At 41.6% G+C, this 21,291-nt stretch overlaps 1 long non-coding RNA gene across 1 annotated transcript; it reads right to left on the bottom strand.

Annotated features, from left to right (window-relative positions):
* Positions 1-1,273: 1,273 nt before the first annotated feature.
* On the bottom strand, positions 1,274-16,782 carry LOC134138892 (uncharacterized). The gene is made up of 2 exons (XR_009958037.1): positions 16,675-16,782; positions 1,274-1,557 (listed from the first exon to the last, which is right to left on the bottom strand). It is a non-coding gene; the product is annotated as an uncharacterized LOC134138892 (long non-coding RNA).
* Positions 16,783-21,291: the final 4,509 nt, after the last annotated feature.

Below are 21,291 nucleotides of genomic sequence, written 5' to 3'. Positions count from 1 at the left end.
CGGTTGGAGTTGAGCTGGGTGAGTGGAAAGGCCGGAGGGAGGGCTCACAGCAGGGAGCAAGGCTTCTTCCGCCCCGGAGCCGCTGCGGGAGCTGGGTGCAAGGCTGGCGCTGCTGACTTTTGGCAGCCCTCTGGAGCTAAGACTCTCTCCAGCTTCTGCCAAAACAAGCTTAAAAGGAGAGCGCTCCTCGGCTGGATGCTGCCCAGCGTTGTGTACATGGCATGCAAGTACTGTGTGTAAGGGAAGTCCTATCCCTACCAGCCCATGCCCCATCCCGCCAAATCTGTTATCCCTCTCCCCTCACTGGCGCCAGATCCACGCTCGCCTTCGCCTTTCCATCTCTTCATCTCTTTCTTCTGAATGGACTCTCCCACCGGCCGTCTCTCTAGCAGCCCTTTCCTACACATCACACGCAGGAAAAGTCCCCAGCCCAAATAAAAGCTGAACAGTCAGGTGCTTTACTCAGCACTGGCTTAATACTTAGTCTTGAGTCCATAACATTTCCAAAGTACCTCATCTGTTGTAAAAATCTTCCTCTCCTACAAAGCTGTCCAGAGCAGCTGAGAAAACGGAGTCGGTAAATGTGGCCGTTCCCTCTCGCTGTGCGCTAACCTATTGCCCATTAGGCACAAACCACCAGCAGGAAATTAGAAACCTGCTTCAGCCTTGTTTTTGCAGTCATGAAGTGTTGGTATAGTATGTCTGCCAAACCCCTATTAATAAACCACCTTTCTGTCTCTTGCGGGACTATGCCAAGATAAAATGCCATTCCCCTTCTACCACCGCCTTCTTCGTGTTTCACAGATACCCAGGGACTGAGTCTAACACAGCTTTCTTTTCTATGCCATTACCTAATCTACTGCAATTTGTGCAGCACTCTTAAGAACAGGAAGAATATCAAAATGTGAGGCCTAGTCCCATACACAAGAGTTACAGGAACCTGCTTAAGTTAGGCCTTACTGTTAAGGCTTGACTATGCACAACCTGTAACCCTAGGGGAAAAAAAAGGGGGAGAGGGAAAGAGTTTTAATTTTCTATGAATAAAACTTGAGCTTTATGGTACAGTTTATGTTCATATGTGTCACTGCAGAAATATTCTTTGGACATCTCCATGTGCTCCTACTTTACAAATCCAGTACAGCTGCTGGAAGGAAGCAGAAGGGACAGATAATATGAAAAATAAAGCAAACTGCCTTCTGACCTCCTTTTAACTCTCTTCACATAATGCTACCTTTTACATAGGAGGAAAAAGACATATTATTATATACATATACATAGTATATATAATCTGTTTATTCAAACAATTATCCCTTGCCTATATGCAGCGCAGCCTCCATGAATCTCAAAGCATATTACAAAAGATGTTATTAGCACAATCCCATTTAACAGATGGAGCAACCAGGAAAGTTTCAGCGGGTTGTTGAAGCTCATCCATCAGCACAACGGAAAATAGCTTTGTCCCCCTGTCTCAGGCCGGCGCTGTACCGATCAGGCCCACGGCTGCAGCTTATTTCTCAGGCTTACATGAAGACTATTCAAGTCATTCCCTCTGTTGACCTGCAAAATAAAACCCTCAAGGGAAGGAATTTATCAGCATCCAAACATTTTTACCAAAGGTAATGTCTTTATTTATTTAGATCAGTTCAAATGGCAATGACTGTTTCATTCTTACTGACTTTCCAAAGTTGCTGGGACTTGGTCAGTGGATCCAATTAAACTAAGAATATGAAGATGAAGCATATTGAAATTCCTAAGGGAAAATGCTCCTTCAAATTTAATCCGTTTTATTTTGTCCCAGGCTAAAACAAATTAAGGAAGCTGTCATTTTTCAAGATAGTTCTTAGACAAAGATTTCTTATAGTTTATTTATTAAAGATATGTTTATTTTGACTTTTCTAAGCATCCCTCTATAAAAAAATCCCCCTTACAGTTGTCTTTGATGGATAAAAACACCTTAGTAACAGCTAGCAGAGTGAAGCTGCTTCAGACATTTGTACTGAAATGAGAGCTCTGAACTCTGGCAATTTCTCAGAGGTGTTTGCTGGGATAGATACTTGCTAGTATCACCTGAGCTTAGTCTTCAACATATTCATCTCTACGAGGCTCAGGGGGAAGGGGGATTATTATTATCTCACTTTGGTGACTGCCACTGATGTACAGAGACTTACGGACAGATTTCCAGGGCACTTTGGCCGCTGGAGTGAGCACCAATCCCAACTGATCAGGTCAAATTATACACTCAAGCTCTGAGAGTCAGTGTCCCCAAAAAGATTAAAATAAGGCACTTTAACTTCACATTGTGGGTAATTCTAACTAATATTCCTGAGTTTTTCTCCAATCTTCCCCTCCCTTTTCCATGGATTTGTTTGACCCAGGACCTTATCCTACTTAGACCTTTTTGACCAGCCCAACTTATACCTCTGTCTCATTTTTCTGTACCTTCAAATACCCAAGGAATGATGGATCCTGAAATATGTATGCAAAGATAGAGAAATTCATCATGCTTTCTAGATTAAAAAGGAAATATTATTTTGTTAGAAAAGCTATGCAGAACTCCTAGTTGCTGTGCAAGTGCCTAAAATTAACCCCGAGATGCCTGACAGTATAATCTCTCATAATTTACTTTCTAAAAGGTCACATTCACCCTGTGGTAGGTTGCTCTATGGAGAATGTCAGCAGCACAAACTTCTGCTACATACAGAGTGTGAGAAAAGAGGTTGGCGCAGATGCACCCAAAGTGCAAAAAGCTGCTCCAGAGATATAAAGTTGAGACGTAGAGGTAAATAAATGAAAAACTTTCATGTCAGTTAGCAAGTCCCCTGGTGTACAGAAATGTTTGATTGACCGTGTTTGCCAGGGAGGCAGAGCTGCAGGATTGTAGGCTGTTAATGATCCCATTGCCTCTTTTCTAACAAGAGGAAAACAAATAACTGGGCATCAACCATAAATAATGTGTGTAACCACTGGAGGTCACTTTTGGTCTAGAAATTCTCAGCTTTGGAGACCTTTAGTAGCCATATAACCTGTGCCAAAGAAGAAAGGAGCTCAACTGGACTTATTTTTTTAACTCAACATTTATTTAAGGATCTTCAATACAAGAGTAAAAGACAACATGTAGACAGGGAAAGTAAGCAGAAAGAAAGCGGAGAAATGTAACTAGGAAAAAAGAAGCATCTGACTGCTTTGTGTAAGTTTGCAAATTCAGTGAATTTTTCAATTTGGGATATTTTGTAGCCCGGAAGTGTTGTTTCTAGGGAATTACTTTCATGAAACAGCTGCTTTCACTAAAAGATTTCCAGATTTGAGAGATTTGCATTGCAAATATTTTGCCTGAAAGCCACTGACATAAATAAATAAAGGTAGCTGTAGGATTGGGTTAGGATGAACAAGGATGTATTTTCTGTCTTTGTAGCTATGCAGACCCCTTACTGCACATTCCATGAAACTAGATCTCTACTTAAAACAACAAAGGAAACACTGAAACTGTTCACTTGATTTGCAGATCAAATATCGCACACATCTCAAAAGCTCCAAGTTTCTGGCTGTCGCCACCAAAGAAGTAAAGAAAGAACAGGTAAAGTAGCAATGCGCTGTGCACTGCATTAATTACTAGATTAATCCTGCAAAATCTTGCTCCTGTGGGAGAGGGAGATCATTCTGAGATGATTAGCAGATTTGACTTCAGATTTGGTCTGAATGATGCAGTGAAGATAGCTTACTCTTAAAGCCTTTTTTATGGTGATACTGATTCCTGTAATTCACAGCGTGAATCAGATCTGTGAGCTCCAGTTTAGGGTTGGGAGGGTTTATTGTGTTTATGTAGTTGTGGGTCTATGTCTTTTGCATACTCAAAGTCCCTGTGGGCAGAACTGGGAGCCCAAGATTAGGTCAAGGCTTCTAGTGAAGTTCAGAAGACAAAAGGGAAAAAAAGGAAGACGGGAAGAAAATACAGAAACTAAATAAATGCCTTCATCAAGCATTTTCTTCCTGGCCTCTCAGAAGGAAGGATGGTGATTTTATTGTGAATGGACATATTGCTATTGCTTGGTAACAGTGTTTGTAATCTGCTGCTCTGTTCAAGTAAAAGACTGTGCTTTTGTGCTGTGGTGTGTGGTTTTGATGATAGACTTCCTGGGAGACTGTAAAGATAAAAAGCTTGTCTTGCATTGAAGATTTAAAGTGCTGTAACTTCTAAGTGGCACTGTTGAAGGATAAAGAAGCTCTTGACCTCTGCTCCTAAGTGCTATGAAAGTGCTGTAGAATTTTTTACGATCCTGAAACCTCATCTCCCCAAAGGCTTCATTAAAAAAATACAGAGTTTTTAAATTTTGACTTATTTAGTTTTCACTCAGTTGCTAAATCTAAGCAAAAGTCACATGCGTGCACACACAAAAGGGGAGTATGGAGCTCCTAAAGGACACACTGCAAAGTTGATCAGATGTTTTCTGTCACTATTAGATTTACAGGGAAACCATTCAAATGCAGCAGTGACAGGTGGCAGTGCAGGAGTACAGAGCCTGAGGATTGCAGTAAAGATGAAATGCAAGATACTGCCTTTAATTTGAACGTTACAGATCACAGGCTAAATGTCTGAGAAATGGTTTTAGGAACTTCTTTCTGCACTCATATGTATGACGTTATGTTGATAGCTTCTCAGAAAAATAGCAGTTTTTTTTTTCCTATGGTGGGTGGCTATTAGTACCAAAATTCCTTTGATGAATCAAAGTTTTTATTGTTTCCTCTTTTTAACCAAATGATCAAATATTGTGAGTGTTCATGCCTTTCATTTGTCCCCGAAGCTGGCTAGGTGGATCATATTTTGCTGATAGTGCAGGTTAAAACTCTGGTTTGCAAAAGGACCCCATCTACCTCTAAAATTGTCCAAATTAAGATGATGAATTTGTAAGAGGACACCAGATAAACTTTTCTCCCTAGAAACACTTAGTTTGAGTGCTAGTTTTTCAGCTACATGGTGCATTTTGCCTGTTTTTTGATTGGCAGGACTCTCTGAATGTTAGGCCAGCAGGTTCAGGGCCTTTGCCTTCTCCCAGCCCAGGAATTTCACAAGTCACAAGCAGATGTCAGGGCTGGCAGTGAAAGAAAAATAAGAAGAAGAGAAAGAGGGAAAAAAAGAGAAAAATTTTGAGGGAGAGCTTGAGAGTCACCTTCCCTCCTTATTTCATGAACTATAATCCCAGGTTGGATGTGTCTGATCCCTAAAAGATGATGAATTTGGAGAGCATAGTGAGAGTGCCGGGGCTTGAACTGAGTGTCCCTCTCTGGATGGACCTTCCCAGGCCCTGGTGGGAAAACGTTTCCTTCTGCTCTCTCTGCTACTTTCTTCCAGAGGCAATCACAGGTTTGCTTTCTGCTCCAGTCTCACTTCCACAGCTCTGTCAAACCATTTGCAATTTCTGAGTTATTTGTAGCTCTGTAAAAGCTTTGACACCCGCAAGACCATTTGCTCCCATTTCCTTATGTGTGCACCCACACACATAAACACACATACATGTCTCCTTCAGAGCAATGTAAAAGACAGCTCTGCGTTTCCTGAGCCATTTTGCCCTGAGTGCCCTTCTCAGATATTTCCCCCACTTCTGCCTCTGAAACCAGGGCCGGCATGCTCCAGTGACGCAAACAAGACAGGCCTTTTCCCCACGTGTCCCATCACGATGCCTCCTTTGTGCTTTCCTGGATGAGTGGTGATGGAAAATGTTGAGCTGATGACAGCTCACCCTTATCTTCACAGTGATTTAGAGTAGAAACGCTTCGGGACTCTGCAGTGCAGGAGCTAAACTACTGGGTTTTTTCAGGATTTTTTTTCCTTAAATCTTTATCTCCCAGAGACAGGTGATTTTACATGGAAAAAGTATTAGGCTTCACTATGAGTGGTAAAAACTTATCAATTCTTAAATGCAGCAGTCTGAAATTCAGTGATAAGAACCAAGGATGGGTCACTGCTTTTTCAAAAATCTCCAATTTTAAGGCAGCCATGGGTCTTGAAGACTTGCTTGTGATTTCTGTCTCTTTGGATTGGGTTTTTCTCATGTGCTCCACTTTTAGAAGTGTTTTGTACTTGCAATCCAGACATCAATGTAAGTTTTGCTCTAGTGTTTTATCACATCTACAGACATTTGGCCTTGGGCTGACAGGTCCTCAGGCCATGGCCTTGCCGTGATATAAATTCCTGACTCCAGGTGAAATTCACCTGTCATAGACCAGCACAAGGAGCAGGAGAATCAGAAACAGAGAGGTTAATGCTGCATTTGCATTTATGGTAATATAAGATAAAGAAATATTATTAAAACATTACTCATGATGTAACGAAAGAAGCCTGATCGCTGTGTAGGTGACAGGAACTGGAAGGCAAGGCAGCTGATGGCCTTGATACTATTCGCCCACCAGTTACTTCACATCCTTTGCTCCTGATAGATCAAGCTGAACTTTCAAATCTATATTAAGACAGGGCAGAGTCTACTGAGACCTGATCTCCAGATACAGATGGATCACTGACCTCTAGCAAGCAGCTCAAAAGAAAACATAGAAGGGCTTAGTCTTCAGGCAGCTTCCCAGAGAGGAGCTCTGGGAGCTCAGGATGAACCACAGAGAAGGGTGTCGCTGTCTGGATTCAATTTACCATCTGATTTTCAGTTGGTGGAAGACAGCAGATGTGCTTGATGCTGATAGAAAGCATCTCTGCAGTGAATACATTTGAGATTCATCTACCCTTGCAAAAATAGATCCTCCCCAGGCCTATAGGCCTGCGAGGTCAGCAGGAGCACAGGGTGCACCCGTTGCTGAGATGGGAGCAAGGGGCTGCAGCCGTGGCGGAGCTGCCTGGCAGGATGGGGCAAGGACAGCCTGGAGGAGAGATTGCCCTGCTTCTGAAGGGCCTGAGGTCTACTCAGGGCCCTGCAGTTTGGAAGCAGTAAATCTCCTATAGCTCCAATGCAGGAAAAGCAATGGAGTTAGCATACTGAAAAGCAAATAAATTTCCTTATTTGCAGGCTCTCCTTTTCCCATTGCTGTTTCTCTCTGATAAATCCTGTCACCATTCCACACCCAGCCTTGCTCGGAAGCCAGGAGCAAGACTGTGCATTTGGACAGCACTGGGGGACATCATCGCCTCCAAGTGTCTTGGGCTCTGAGGTGGCACAGTGGAATGAGGGTAGCCTCCAGCATTAGCCCACTCCTTCTCACTTATGGAGACTTAACAGTTTTTTTGCCCTAAAAGTCTCACAGTGAGAGACACAGATGTTTTTGTTTTCCAAGAGAACCTGTAATAATTGAATTTTTACCTCCTTGGAATTTGGTGCATCCAGGAGTGCTGACAGCCCTAGAGAAATGAGGGCATTTTATCAGTGACTCAGGAGCTTGGTGTGGGGGTAGTAGTAAGACAGTCAGAGAAACTTGCCCTTGAGAAGTCAGACAGACCCTTTCCCAAGGCAGGACCAACTACAGCTGTTGCATTTGTAGCAGATGGCAATTTAATTGCATAAATGCTTTGCATTTCTAGAAAAGTTCTCCCAGAGGATCTCAAAATACATTACAAGCATCAAGTTAAAAAAAAAAAGTGGTAGGAGGAAGTGACACAGGGAAATTAAGGTCACCATTTTCAAATGGGCCCGTTTATTTTGGGTGCTCAGTAATGACAGAGTGGGTTTTCACAGATGCTCAGTGTCTGCAGTTAAGTTGAAGTTTTTAGAAAATCTGAACATTAAGGTCTCAAGCTGGGATCTCAGACAGAACTACCTACAATAAGAGGAAATACTGAAAAATAAAACCCAACATTTGCTTAGGGTTGTATGGGAATTTTGTATTTGATCTGAGAATTTGCACAGATCTCCTTGTGTCTTGTGTGCTTTAACAGGCCCAGTCCTGCTCTAAAATTCAATGGTAATGAAGGTAGGTGAGTACTTTCAGTGTCCCTCTCAGATATTTCCATAATTAAATCTGAAGAGCAGTGATAGCATCTGTTAGCTAATGTATACCCTGCACTATTTAATTAACTATCAGGAAACAAAAAATCTTTATAAAATCAAATTGAAAGAAACAAGACCAAGCAGAGCCTAGGGACATTTTAATAATCGTCTCTACTACTTTTTTTTTTTTTTTTTTTTTTTTTTGCCAAATATTGCTGGCTTTCAATGCCAAACTGCAAAATGTAACTCCAAAAATCACAGCCTGTATTTATTTCTTGAGAAACTTCAGCAAAAAAAGACAAACACACAGCACAGGACTCAATCCATTACACTGGCAGTTTTGGCTGCATTAAGAATGCAATTAGCTGAGCAGCTGAGTCACTCTGGCAGCTCATGGCTGCCAAGCGGGTGGTCGGCCTGCTCCATCCCCTCTGTTCCCCCACTCCTCTTCCCAGCCAGTTTTGTCTCCTGATTCAGCTCAGTTAACCTTGCAGAGAGTTGTAACTTTTTTTTTTCTTTTTCTAATAGGCTAGTTTTTCACTGGCTTAACTGGGCAAGGCAGGCAGTGTCACTCGGCAAGCGGGGCTCATCTTGGCACAGCCTGGTGCAGCCCTCACCAGGGCAACCAGAGGAACTGGCAGGAGGGGCAGCAATGCCTGGGGACGTGGCGGCTAAGGCATGCCAGGGCCAGGCACCATTTCTGCATTCAATCTCTGTCCCATCACCAGTCCAGATGTGATCCTCTTTCTCCCTGAAGGCAGAGCAGCAGAAGTATTCTCCACACATGGCCCAGCTATGGCCCTGTAGGGTAATAGTTGGTTGGAAGAAAAGCTCCTCAGCCACTCTGGGACTCATCTACCCAGGCTGGTGGCCTGGTTTCTAGAGTGGCTTTCGCTAGAAGGTGAGCAGCAGTACATCCCTGACATTTCTTACCCAAAATAGTTGCATGCCATCCTTCACGTGACAGGACAGCTGCCTGCTCTGGAACACAGCAGTCTCAAGCACATTCTTGAAAACAAAATAAATAACATTCAGCTGAACTGGCCATACAATAAAAAAGCTGGAATTCAAACAAATCAATCACCAGAATAAAGGGCCTTCCTTCAGGTCAGGCCTCTGCCTTGCACTTCACCCTCAAGACTTGCTGCCAACAAGAGCAAATGATAGAAGCCTAGACTCCACCACATACCCAACATCCTGCTCAAAAAGTCAGAAATGAAGCTTCCTTGTGCAGCATGCATCCTTCTTGCTCACTAGAACAATTGTTCTGCAATTGTTCTAGATGGCCTGACTTGAATTTTTGGTGTTATGTGGGCATGAGATACCAGCTCCACCATCTTGTTGGATCATCCCAGCAGAGCCGCACATGCGTGGCAACACGACACGGAGTCAACCCACCAGGGCCAGGGAATAGCAAAGTTTTGAGGCGGCATCAGGCACCCAACCCCTAAAGGGACTGGGTGAAGGGAAATGCCCCAACTTTGCCACCAGCCCTGAGGAGTCATTACCAGCTGAGCTTCCCCAGATGGTGCCACCTTGGGCTTGGCTTGCACCTCTTTGGCCCTGCAGGGAGGCAGCAGCTCAGGGAGCAGCTGTCACCAGCACACCATGGTCACCAGCACACTGTGCGGCATGATATCAGTTCCCTGCAGAGATTTCACCATTTCCTCATACTTTGGGCGGAGGAGCACGGTACATTTTGCACGAATCCTCAAAGCAGTTTCCGGGTGAAGCCTCAGCAGCGCTGGCTGGGGATAGCAGCCTCCTGGACAGTCGACGCAGCAGTCCTTGGCCAGTACCCTCCATGCTGCCCACGCACATTGGGGTGGGGGGACACAACAGGACATCTGCCTGGCTGTGACCACACAGCCTTTGCTCAAAGGGGATTCCCAGTCCCAGTCCTGTACTACCAATAAAGTTGTTTTCTGTAAGAAATACATTGAAGTATAAAGTTTAAAAACCATCCCTACCTTCTTTGTTTATACACAGAGTTTGGTTTATATTGAAAATAGTGGAGATGTTCCTCAGTGCTCTGACTAACTACTTTTGTACTGACTGTCAGTAACTACCTTTTCACACCCAGCCTCCATTCTGCTCAGTTTGTAATAGATTTTCACTGAAAATGGAAAATTTGCACTTACTTAAGTAATAAGAATTATTAAGAAGCAAACATCCATAAAATGTCTTCCAACCCATCAAAAATAGATCTTTACCAACACACAAATCCTGGCTCATCACAAATCCTGTACACTGATAGTGAGAACAACTGGCATTTCTTTTCATCCTCCACGCACATTCCTCCAGAGGAGGTTATATTAAACCCTTTCATCATCTAGAACAACATATTCTATGCCATTTGCCTTCAAAAAGCTGTTTCTGACAGCTGCTTGGGTACCTGCTGGAAATACCAGTTCCATACTTACACACATGTCCATGCCCACAAATACTTAGAGACTACATTGCTGTTAATGTTTCAACATTTCAAACACTGATGTTTTCAGACAGATCATAGATGTGACATTTATAAAAAGATAAAGAAATTTAAGGTTTCTTGTGAAACCATGGATACAGATAACAAGATATGCAATTATTTTAATATTTTAATGTTTTTTAAAAGTTATTGGAAGCTGGTGGCTCTACCTCTGGCTATTTTTCTCAAACTTACAGAATTTCCAGAAAATTTATTATCACTGTTCCTATTCCTGTTTGAAGCCCTCTTGGAATGAAAGCATTCATTACAGACAACCATACTCACCCACATCCTCTAGCAGCATTAGGAATCCAGCCCAGATCTCAAAACACCAGATCAGAGACCTACTGTTGTGGACCATCGATGCTGAGCAACTTTCATCAAGGCTGTCTCAGTAAAAAATTATGACATTTCTGTATTTATATTGGGGGGGGTCTCACTGGCTCCTTTCTAAAGGCAGGTCTTTGTAGTATACTTTTACACTATTGTTTAAATCATTTTCCTTCCATTATAACTAAAAGGTATCTTTCAACAATGTTGTTTTACACAGCCAGTAAGACAGCAAAGCAAAGAGTAAAGACCCAGCCATGCTTTTCCTGCAACACTTAATGTATGGAGTAGAAGCAATAGAAGGTTTTCCCCATTCATTTTTTTAATGTCTGTAGCTAAAAATAGAATTGAAAAATGCAAACAACAACAGGAGAATTTATAAAGCTGTTTATACTCAGTTCTACCTAGGATCATACAGCACAGCTTGTTATTTTCTTCTAGAGTTTTAAAATGTTATTTATGCAACCTCAGCGATCTTACCCATGACCAGGGGGAGTCACTAGGGGTGTCTGGCTGTTCTTCATCCTCAGATGACATCCTCAGTTGATCATTTTCCCCCATTTTTTGCATATGCTGTTAAAATCAGTCTTGGCTTGGGCCATATACAAAAATGCTGCCTTTGGGTTTTAGCTGTTGACAACAAAGCTCCAGAGAATATAATTTGCCAGTGATCGTGTTTGCCTGCTAATTTTACCTGCTGAAATTCTTGGAACTACAGTTGGAGCAAGAAACATGAGCTCAGTAAAGCAGCGCACACTTTCCTTGCAACTGACTCCTCAAGTATCCTCACTAAGTCATAAGCTTCAGTGAAAAATTAGAGCTTGACAAACACAAATTAACTTCCAAGCAGTTGGTTTCCTTCTTAATTTCATAGGAGATTTTATGGTCAGACAATTTGCCTAGCTACAAGTACTATGAACAGAATTTAAGGAATTTTCACTCTGTCAACATTTTATTACTGTCACTAATCATATTAAGCATGGATTTTAATGTGTTTGTTTTGTTTTCAGAGAGGTTCTTAATGCCACAATCTAATCCTGCCTTTCTGCACAGCCACAGGACTGTGTGCGCGAAGGCGGCACCCCTTTTCTGCTCTTACAGCAAAGAGCCCAAAAGAAGGCTGTTTCCTCTTTTGTTTGTTTCTTTTGGCCTTGCGTTTCCTTATAATTATGTAGCAGAAGGTAGAATAAAATTATTATAAATCTCATCCTATGTAACTTCAGACAAACTTGTTGCTGCTACCTGAGAGACTTCTGCTTCTCTAAAGGGGGACTGCAGAATTTAGGGTTTCAAAATCACTTCTAGCAACTGAAATGAATGACAGTTTTGTGTCCCAGTGCAGGCCCAGAGGAGGCTCCGCTGTTGAACTGAGCAGTGAGTCTCAGCTGTGTTATGCTTTGCTATGCAAGCGAGATACCCGGCTGGCTTGAATTTTATTAATTTCTCTGCATGTGAGGCATCCAGGTACAGTAGCCTGGTGAAATAAAATTGTGATCAGAAAAAGTGAACCCTGCTGATACATCTGCTGCTTCAGGCAAAGCCTGCTTAATCTTTCCACTGAGTTATATAACGAAAAGTGCTATTTATAGCAAGCTGTTGCAGGAAGCTTCTAGCATTAGCTATTGACTGATAATGATTATCAAATGAACACATATGCCCAACTAAACTTGCTTTTTAACATTAACTTATGTGCACATTAAGTAGGAAAATAATTAAACAATGGAAAATAAAATTTTGCAAACAAATCTCTAGCATGGCAAGGGTCAGCCCGTGTTCCAGAGCACGTGGGCTGCAAGCAGCAGCGCCCGGATGCCGCCGTCGCAGAGCTGGACGGGGGCAGCGGCTCCCTCCGCCCCAGCCGCTGGGGCAGGCACGCTCCTGGTGCCGGCTCCACACTGCTCCTGGCTCCTCAAGTCTTTTTACTTTGGCGTACTAATACCAGTCTCTGCTGGACTTCCCACCTGATGGATAACTCACCGCAGGGTATTGACTTGGAAGGCGTACGGAGGAGACCAAGTTCTCAGAAAAATGCTGCTTGTTCAGACTCTCACATTAGAGACTCAGGCTCTGCAATGGCCAAAGAGCCAAGTCACTTTAAAATTGTAAGCTAACACTTCCAAGAGATAACAGCACAGCACTTACATTACCCAGATGAAGATGCTCAAGTTACTTGTTTTTGCTGTACCGAAAATGCTAAGACTGTAAGCACAGAAACCCATTTATTAGCTCTCTGAAACATCGTGCTTTCTTCCTGAAAGAAGTGCAGAGAAAGAAATTCAATACCATTCTCCTCTGCTGTTGAACAGGGAAATTATACGTCTACTGCATTTCAGTGGCATTCCTGCTTCTGCTGAAAGCTCAGTTCACTAAACTTAAAAAATAAGAACCAGTGTTTGTTGGAGTAATTTTCCATCGTACCATCCAATTTCTTCTGTTAAATTTGCTTTCATATAGTGATAGATAAGCAGAATATTCTTTCAGAAAATGAGGTTAAACCATCTTTATCTAATACTTTACCTAATATTTATCTATATACTTCTTCAAGAAGTGGTTGTACATCTTTGTCAGCACACTGTATTTCTGCATTTCAACCCTTGGGACCTTTCTGCTTTCACCAGGAAGCACCTGCCAACCAGGAGCATGTCTGCTGCCCCATGTATAAAGCCAACAATTGCTATACGCAGACCACTGCTCTGACAGTCTGGTGTCTCTCTGTGTCCAATGGTGGCCAACATCAGAAACCTCCAATCAAGACATCCAGGAATGGAATAAAAAAAAGATATAAAGAGAACTTTCTCCCTAATTTTCATAATTAGGGCCTAAGCATTTCCCAGGTGTCCCATTCCCACCACCTGCTCCTCTTCCTCTCTCCCCTGCTGCAGAGCCCCCAAAAGTCTCCTGTAGTGCTACCTCTCAGCCTTGCATCCCACCTGCTTTTCCCTCACTCTCTTCCCTTTGCTACTTCCAGAGTTACTGTTTTTAACCAAATACGCACGTGGAACACTGGAGCTGACCCAAAATTCACAGTAGATATTCTAAGTATCATCAGTATGATTTGAACCAGGGGGCTTACCGTTCATATAAGCTTAACCACCTTTCTTTGGACTCCTACACAGCTCAGCCTGTGTGAGATCTTGTAGTAATATGTCTCACAGGATAGTTATGCAGTGTATACAAAAATCGTTATATCAGTTCTAAATAATGCCTAATGATTTCATTGCACAATGACAGAGGCTAAATAGGTGCCAATTTCTTTTTACAAGCAACATTTGTAAGTGCTCTGTCATGACAGGGAGAAAAATGTTTGTACTCATCTCAGAATATTTAAAAATAGCAATATTAGCTATTTTGATAGCTAATGGTATCAAACCATTGGTAGCCTTGATATGAACTTTATTTTCTAATCTGGTAAGATTATATTTTCTTATTAATAATAGAATAATTGTTCAACTTAAACATTAATTTAAGATATTTTTAAATACAATTACCGGACAACTGTACTTAGATAGAGTCAATCATTTAAAATAGTTTAATTTTCACCAGCGCTTTCACATTACCAGACTTGCTGTGGATAAAGCCCATAAAACTGCACCTCTCTGTCTCCTTTTCAAAGAGGTTTCTGTCTCATAAATGCCCGTAGCAACTTATAGCACCTTGGCACATGAAACAGGGCAAGGTTAAGAAAGCAGGAATAAAATCTATCTTAAACAGCTGCTAAGCTGTAACCACCCCCTTGCTTTGCATCTACAGAACTTGCATCTCTCTGTAGATGCAACACTTGACAAAGTCTCCAGACCAGTGTTTCTGATGCTGGTCATGGCAGACACAATGCACAGCCAGCAGATAAACTCGTTTTCTCTCCATCATCCCCCTCAGCTAGGGAGGTTTCTCATGTGCCAGTGGATGTCATGGCATTCCTCTGGCTCAGAGACCTTGCACACCAGAGGGAGCAGGAGGAGGCACCTTTGATCTCCACGTGGTGGCTTTGGGCACAGAACAGAAGAGCCCTGGTACTGCACTGAGCCCCACCATAGCACCCAGGGTGCCAGGCAGCACTGACACCTGTGGTTCCTGCCCAGCCACAGCTGATAAACCACATGGCTGATAAACCAACAGTATTTACAGCAATAATCTAAGTTCAAATAGGAAAAAAAAGGCCCCATCACCAAAGAGAGGTTCTAAACTCTGTGACTGATTACCCAGCAAAACGATCTCCTGCACAGGCATCATATGGTACAGAATTAACCCGATGGTTATCGCAATACCCTCTGATCCAACAACAGTTCTCCAAACTGTTACTGCATCCCAGTAGGTATTAACAAATAAAAATCCACTTTCATATCAGTCCTGTTGTTTCTAAGCAAAAGTAACACTAGAAATTATTGTTAACAAAGCCACTAAAACAATTCTTTTCTATAGCTCCTCAGCTTTTTTTACTTATTTGTATTTTAAAGGCACACACTTTGTCAGAAGGCTGCTCTCACTGTGTTCAAAGTTTATGTTTAAAGAAATTCTCCTCGGTGTATATTATGTAAATCTAAATCGAGTGTTTCAGTTTCATTGTGAATGTTCATCAACACTGCATCAGCATATGAAGCAGCTTTATGACGCTTTTCTTAAAACTGTGGTAACAGATTTCAAAGTTTTTCCTCACTGAGCAGAGGTCCCACTGTCATATCTGAGTGATACGACTAACGATGTACCATCACACTGTTCCTGAATAATATGTCAGCAATGGGCAGTCTCAGGAACTGGCGTAATGCCAGTAAAACCTCCCTGAGTGCTGTCCTTCAGACCCACATGTGGTTATTTCCTCCCAAAACAGGACTGGAAATGTTATAAAAGCATTTGCAAATGACCAAGGACTGTGGAGTATTTCTTCAGGTGAAAACTAGATCAGGGACAAGGGGTGGAAGGAAGTCAACAGGAGGAGGATGTACTTGACCAATTTTACTTTTCTTCAAAGAGCTGGGTCCTTAAGCAAGTAGGAAAAAGGAAATAATAATATGGATTTCATTTAATGTTGCACAACCACCATAGCAGTGAGAATGATGTTGATGAACTAGTAAGACGAGGTATAAAAAGATTAAACACATGAGCAAGTCTTTGCTTTTCTCTACTGCATTGGCAGTGCCAGTGGCCCCAGAGCCATGCAGGCAGGGTGTGGGGGCAGTGTGGGAGGAAGGAGGGTGTTTTGCTGAGGGGATGACTCGAGTGGCAGAACGAGCATGGGTTGTGCATAGAGTGAAGACAGGCTTTGTAGTGGGTGTCTGTGCCTGCGATTGCGCTCACTGGGCGAGCGGTGGCATGGCATGCAGATGCAAGCAGGAGGTCAGTCTTTAAGGCTGTTGCAGTCCACGACTGCTCTGAGATACAGCTCCAGCCCAGTCATTTCAGCTGCAGGCCCCGCAGCAGCAGTTGGGGAACACCATGCCCAGACCCTGGGAAGGAGGGGAGTCTTTCTGCCCCTGTCCCCAGCCCCACAGCCAGCAGAGCTGGGCCAGCAGCCAGGGCCCTGCAGCAGATGGGTAGGACCTGTTCAGTGGGGCACTCGTGCCAGCACTTGCATCCTCCCCACCAGGGACCTTGATGCTGTCACACTGGCACAGTCCCTGCCCAGGGGCCTCATGCTCCTGCAAACATCTCCCACCACAGCCAGGAGCCCACTTGCCTCCTGACATCCCCTGTGCTGCCGTTTGCATTCATAGCCCCCCACGTCCTCTGCTGCCCGTTTTCCACCTTATGTATCTCTCCCCCAACCCTTCCTTCAGGCTGCTTATCTGACTTCTACCTGTCCCTCTCTATGTATGGGTGCATATCATGCACCAGAGTATTGCAGATAACTGTGAGTTAAAAGCAGCCCTCTCTAAATCAATGTTCAGCAGCTGCTTTTAGGCATAGAGAGTGAGAGCCAAGATCTGTACATTCCCTATTGCAACAGGAGGTACTTACGAGGGAAGAAGGATGAAATACCTCTCATCCTGCAGTGCTCAGATCATCTGTAATCCCCATGCTATTCAAACACCAGACATTAGGGCATAAGTACTTGTGAGGAGTGGCTTGACAGTGTAGAGAAGATGGTAAGAAGGGAAATAATGTCACCTTCCCAGTGACCTTCTCTATATTTGGATACTGTCTTTTGTGGAAGCTGAATCATAAAATACTTCACCCTCTGACATACAACACAGAACATGCTAACAATACTATCTGCAGGTGATAATAGTGGATGACTAAATCAGCAAGCACAGAAGGCATTAGAGAAGGTAGAGCCTACATGAAAGAAAAATGAGATTAAGGACTTCTTTGATTCTTTTTAAATAGCAAAAAAAAAGTTCATTTTATTTTGAGGGAAAAGAGTAGAAACACTGAGAGCTTAAGGGGAATCAAAGAGCTGAATTTCCCCTGGGAAAAATCAAGAAGATAATGCTGCAGAGAAAACAGGCTATAGAAGGGAGTATTTTGAAAAAGTGAACAAAGATGCTCTTTAATTAGAGGTTTTTCCATGCCCTGGGTTTTCTTGCGGTGTTTACTCCATGAAGTTTTCTTAGATAATTTTTGTAAAGTTTCAGGGGTCAATACTTAAAATCTACTGTCTGTTACTACACATCTTAAATCTCTGCAAAATAAATGGTGCATTGGCCTTCTGCATAGGACTCGATTTTATAAAGTTAACATAAACTTTGTCTTTCTTAGAATAACATTCGTAAACTTTTCTACCTTTTCATTAAATTTAAGTGGTGATCTTCCACTGTATCTCAGAGAGAGAAAGGACAAAGAACATCCCACATCATCCCCTCCCAAAGCATACAGCTCCTGGAGCAGGGAGCCCTGTATGCTCTGAATCCCGAAGACTCCCGAAGCACAGAGGCTGCAGGCTAAGCACAGGCTGCTGCTTACTCAGGCTTCGGAGTCTCTTCCAAACAGACTGTTCTAGGCCAAGCAGACTGTATGCAGCAGCACCCAGGCATAAGCTACACCTGGTATTAAGTTTGCTCTCAAAATGAGTACCACGAGAGGGCCTCTGTGTTGCAAATATTGTCTCCCATCCAAAATGCAGCAGAACAAAGACTCATGAATTCCCAGGCCTCTGATGTTGGCGTATAAATACTAAAGTATCTTTAAAAGCAGGGCAGTTCTCAAAAAATGAACTTATCTTTGTTTACTTAAATATAACTATGCAATCATTTTTATTATATTTGTTGTTCTACTGTCAATCACTTAATAGCAATTCATTAAAAAAAAAAGTCATATTAATATCAGGCATTGCTATAGAACTCATCCACACACCTTCTGCAGAAAAACTACAATTTTATGTGAGCAAGGGAAGTATAAAGTTATTCTTTAAAATTATTATATTCTTTGGCCTCAATTTTTAGGATAACAACTGAGAAACATAGAGGTGAACTGATATAATGAATATGTTGAAGCAGATGTCTTTTAGTGATCCTTCAAATGAGGATTTATTGTTTCCATCTAATATAGTGATATGGTTTGACACATGGGAACAGTTTTGGATTAAGAATGCTAAAGTATAGCCTCATAGCAGCAATAAACTAAATATGTCTTGCTATAATTACTTCTAAGGTATTTCCCAGGTCATTTGTTCTGTATATGGAGCAATTCAAGTTACTGTATGTTTTAAGTAGGCCATTTTCTTTAGCTGCTGAAATTCCAAAATTTTGTAATGATTTAATTCCAGAAGATGTGATTGTGTCCAGCCAGGAAATTTTAAAGCTATGTATTTTGCATTTTCATTATACTTCTGCCTGAGCATGTCAAAGCCTTTTATAAGTATTTTTAATATATTAGTTTCAGAATTTTCTTGCAGAATAGTTTAACAGTTACCTCTGTGTTTCTGACAATAAATGATCTGCTCACATCCAACTGTAGACTCTAGACTGCCTGAATACCAGCAACCATGCTATCAAGTACAGTGAATTGTTCTCCAAAAAAAAAAAAAAAAAAGAAAAAAAAAGAAAAAAGGAAAGAAAAAAAGAAAAGGAACAACAGGAAGATGCTTTTTTTTTTTTTTTTTTTTTTTTTTTTTTCATCTCACAGATATTTAGCTGAAAGCTCCGAACTTGTGATCATTGCAAAAGATCTGGCCAGGGCTAGTAGAGCTGAGCACAACTACAATACCTGGGACAGAAGAGGCTGCATGGTGGAGCAACCCCATGAAGTGGTAGGAAGCCTACACAGTATCAGGCAGGGTGGAAGAACCTTGGTAGCCGCACTGGTAAATGTTATCAGCGTACCGCCTGGAGAAGTGCTGTAACACATATTGGTCAGTGAGTTTATGGGGAGATACGTGGGCTTAGGCTGAAAAGACAAATTGATTTTCCCAACACAGTGGTGTGTTTGAAATATTGCTGGGAAACACACATTGCTTCCTGTGACTTGTGGTTATTTCTGTCTGCTTTGCTAGTATCTCAGCAGTCAAACTAGATATTTACAAACACTGATAGAAAATAATGAAATTATTTACAAATATGCTGAACAGTACTCCTTTTCTCTACCACTTCCTTTTCTAAAAGTCTGCCCTATATTTCCACTGAAGGAAATTCTAAAAATCACGGCTAACAATCAAAGAAATATCACCGTGCAAAGGTAGCATTTATGAAAACAGAACTGAACAAGTTCTTGCTTTTAATGCAACAAATAGATCTGGTGTTTTTTCAGTTTATAGGATGATTCTTGTAGAAAATGCATATTTAAAGATAAAGCTAAAATACTTAGTGAAAATTGTTTGACTATTTGGTAACAGAAAGGGAGATTTAATCCCTATGTCTTTAATCCTGCATTCTTCTAAACAGTGTTATATTTTTGAGACTGCACTATACATTATGCTATTAAGCAGTACTGTTATTTCCCCTCGATCTGTTCAGGGCATTCCTTAATCATACTCGCTCCTTTCATCCAACACTTTTTCCCCTACCAAAGTGTGCTCAACTTTGCTGTATGTCAAAAACACAGATGTCCATGCAGTATGAACTTTATTTATAAAGGATGGATTAAACATGAATGTTACATTCCTTTAAAAAAGCTTAAATTAGCTAACCAGCTGTTGAAAACTGCACAGGTGATATTATTTACACAGGGCAGCTCCCTCCTTCCTTCCCAAAACTTAAACAAAGAGAATTCTCACTCTGAAACATGAACAATGAACTATAAAAGCACACTGATTTATAGCAAAGTAATTCTGAAAATAGAAATCTAAGTCTCTCATACTTATTGAACTTACTTTTTCCCTGAAAATGAACCTAAATCAGCTCTTTGGCACAGTCATATTCACGTTTCCATCACAAAGCCAATATTGTAATGCTTTCAGCCACCTATCAGTGTCTTATCTGCATAAAATATGATCTTATCATTGGTGTATCCAGCCAGAAAGGCCTGCCGTATATTAGAAGCCTTCTGGCAATATCTTGAACCATGCCTCCTGCACCTGGATAGCATGGCCAGCTCTGACTGAAAGTAACACTGAGTCTATAAAACAAGTATCAAGTTTGCAACTCAGAGAATATTTCAATAAACCTAAACAGGGATAAACTCTACATTTAACAGCTCACTGTACAAAATACTGTGCTGCCCGGAGCACTCCTAGAACATGTTTTTAGATTTCGACCTACATTCCTCAAAGTTGTAGTCTCAACTTCTTGCTTTTTTGAAGCATCGTGGCAAGAAAACAGCCCCAGAAGGCATATTTGGGGAGGGCTTCAGAACCATCTCAACTGCTGTCTTGACTGCATGGGCCCTGCTTGAGGTTTGCAGCCAGTGCAACAATTTAATCAGCAGCCAAAAACACCAGTGTATTAGATGTAGTAGGCCACTTGCAGGACAGTATCACCATTTAGTTTCTTTATTTGTCCCCAAAATTTTCACTTGCGGGCTTAAATGTTCAGATCTCATTTTTACGTCTACTTTCTTGACTCTCTTCCTTATGCTAAGGAAACTGGACATATAAATAAAATCCCATCACAAGATTCCTGAATGGTAAATTATGCAGTGTGGCACCTGTTCCAAAAATTAAGGTTCCAACTCAGCTCTCATCATATAAGAAATATACTTTACATACCTTCACATAAAAAGCCCAACGGGATCCATCAGTAGCAGTATACTGCTAGACTGTAATAATTTCTGTCATCTTGTGCCAACTGTTAGATAAATAAGACTTGTATAAAACAAAATCTGCTCCTAAATTTACATTTACTATTTCTAGAATGTACAAAAAGTTTTCTAAAACTCTTACATATAAACTGTGTGTGTTCTCTTTGTTTTCACAAGAGAAGTATGTTTATTGATCTCTCTTCTGATCCAAAATAATTTCCAATAAGTTTCTGCCTCTCTTCCAGGAATCAAGGATTGCTTCCTTCAGACAATTAGATAGAAAAGTCACTTCCAGTGTTTGGAAATATAAGCACAAACTGACTGATTAAATATAATTCTAATAAACCATGGAAAGCTGTCCTGTTTCTGTTCAGAAAGCAGAACCTCTCAAAGGTCTTTTTTTGAGCTGCTATCAATTAGACTCCTTTTTTCTAGTTTCTCAGGAAATGTTTCTGCTTTCTG

Source organism: Rhea pennata, chromosome 3 (assembly GCF_028389875.1).
Source record: "Rhea pennata isolate bPtePen1 chromosome 3, bPtePen1.pri, whole genome shotgun sequence".
Taxonomy (NCBI): domain Eukaryota; kingdom Metazoa; phylum Chordata; class Aves; order Rheiformes; family Rheidae; genus Rhea; species Rhea pennata.
This window is presented reverse-complemented; position numbering and strand designations above follow the sequence as displayed.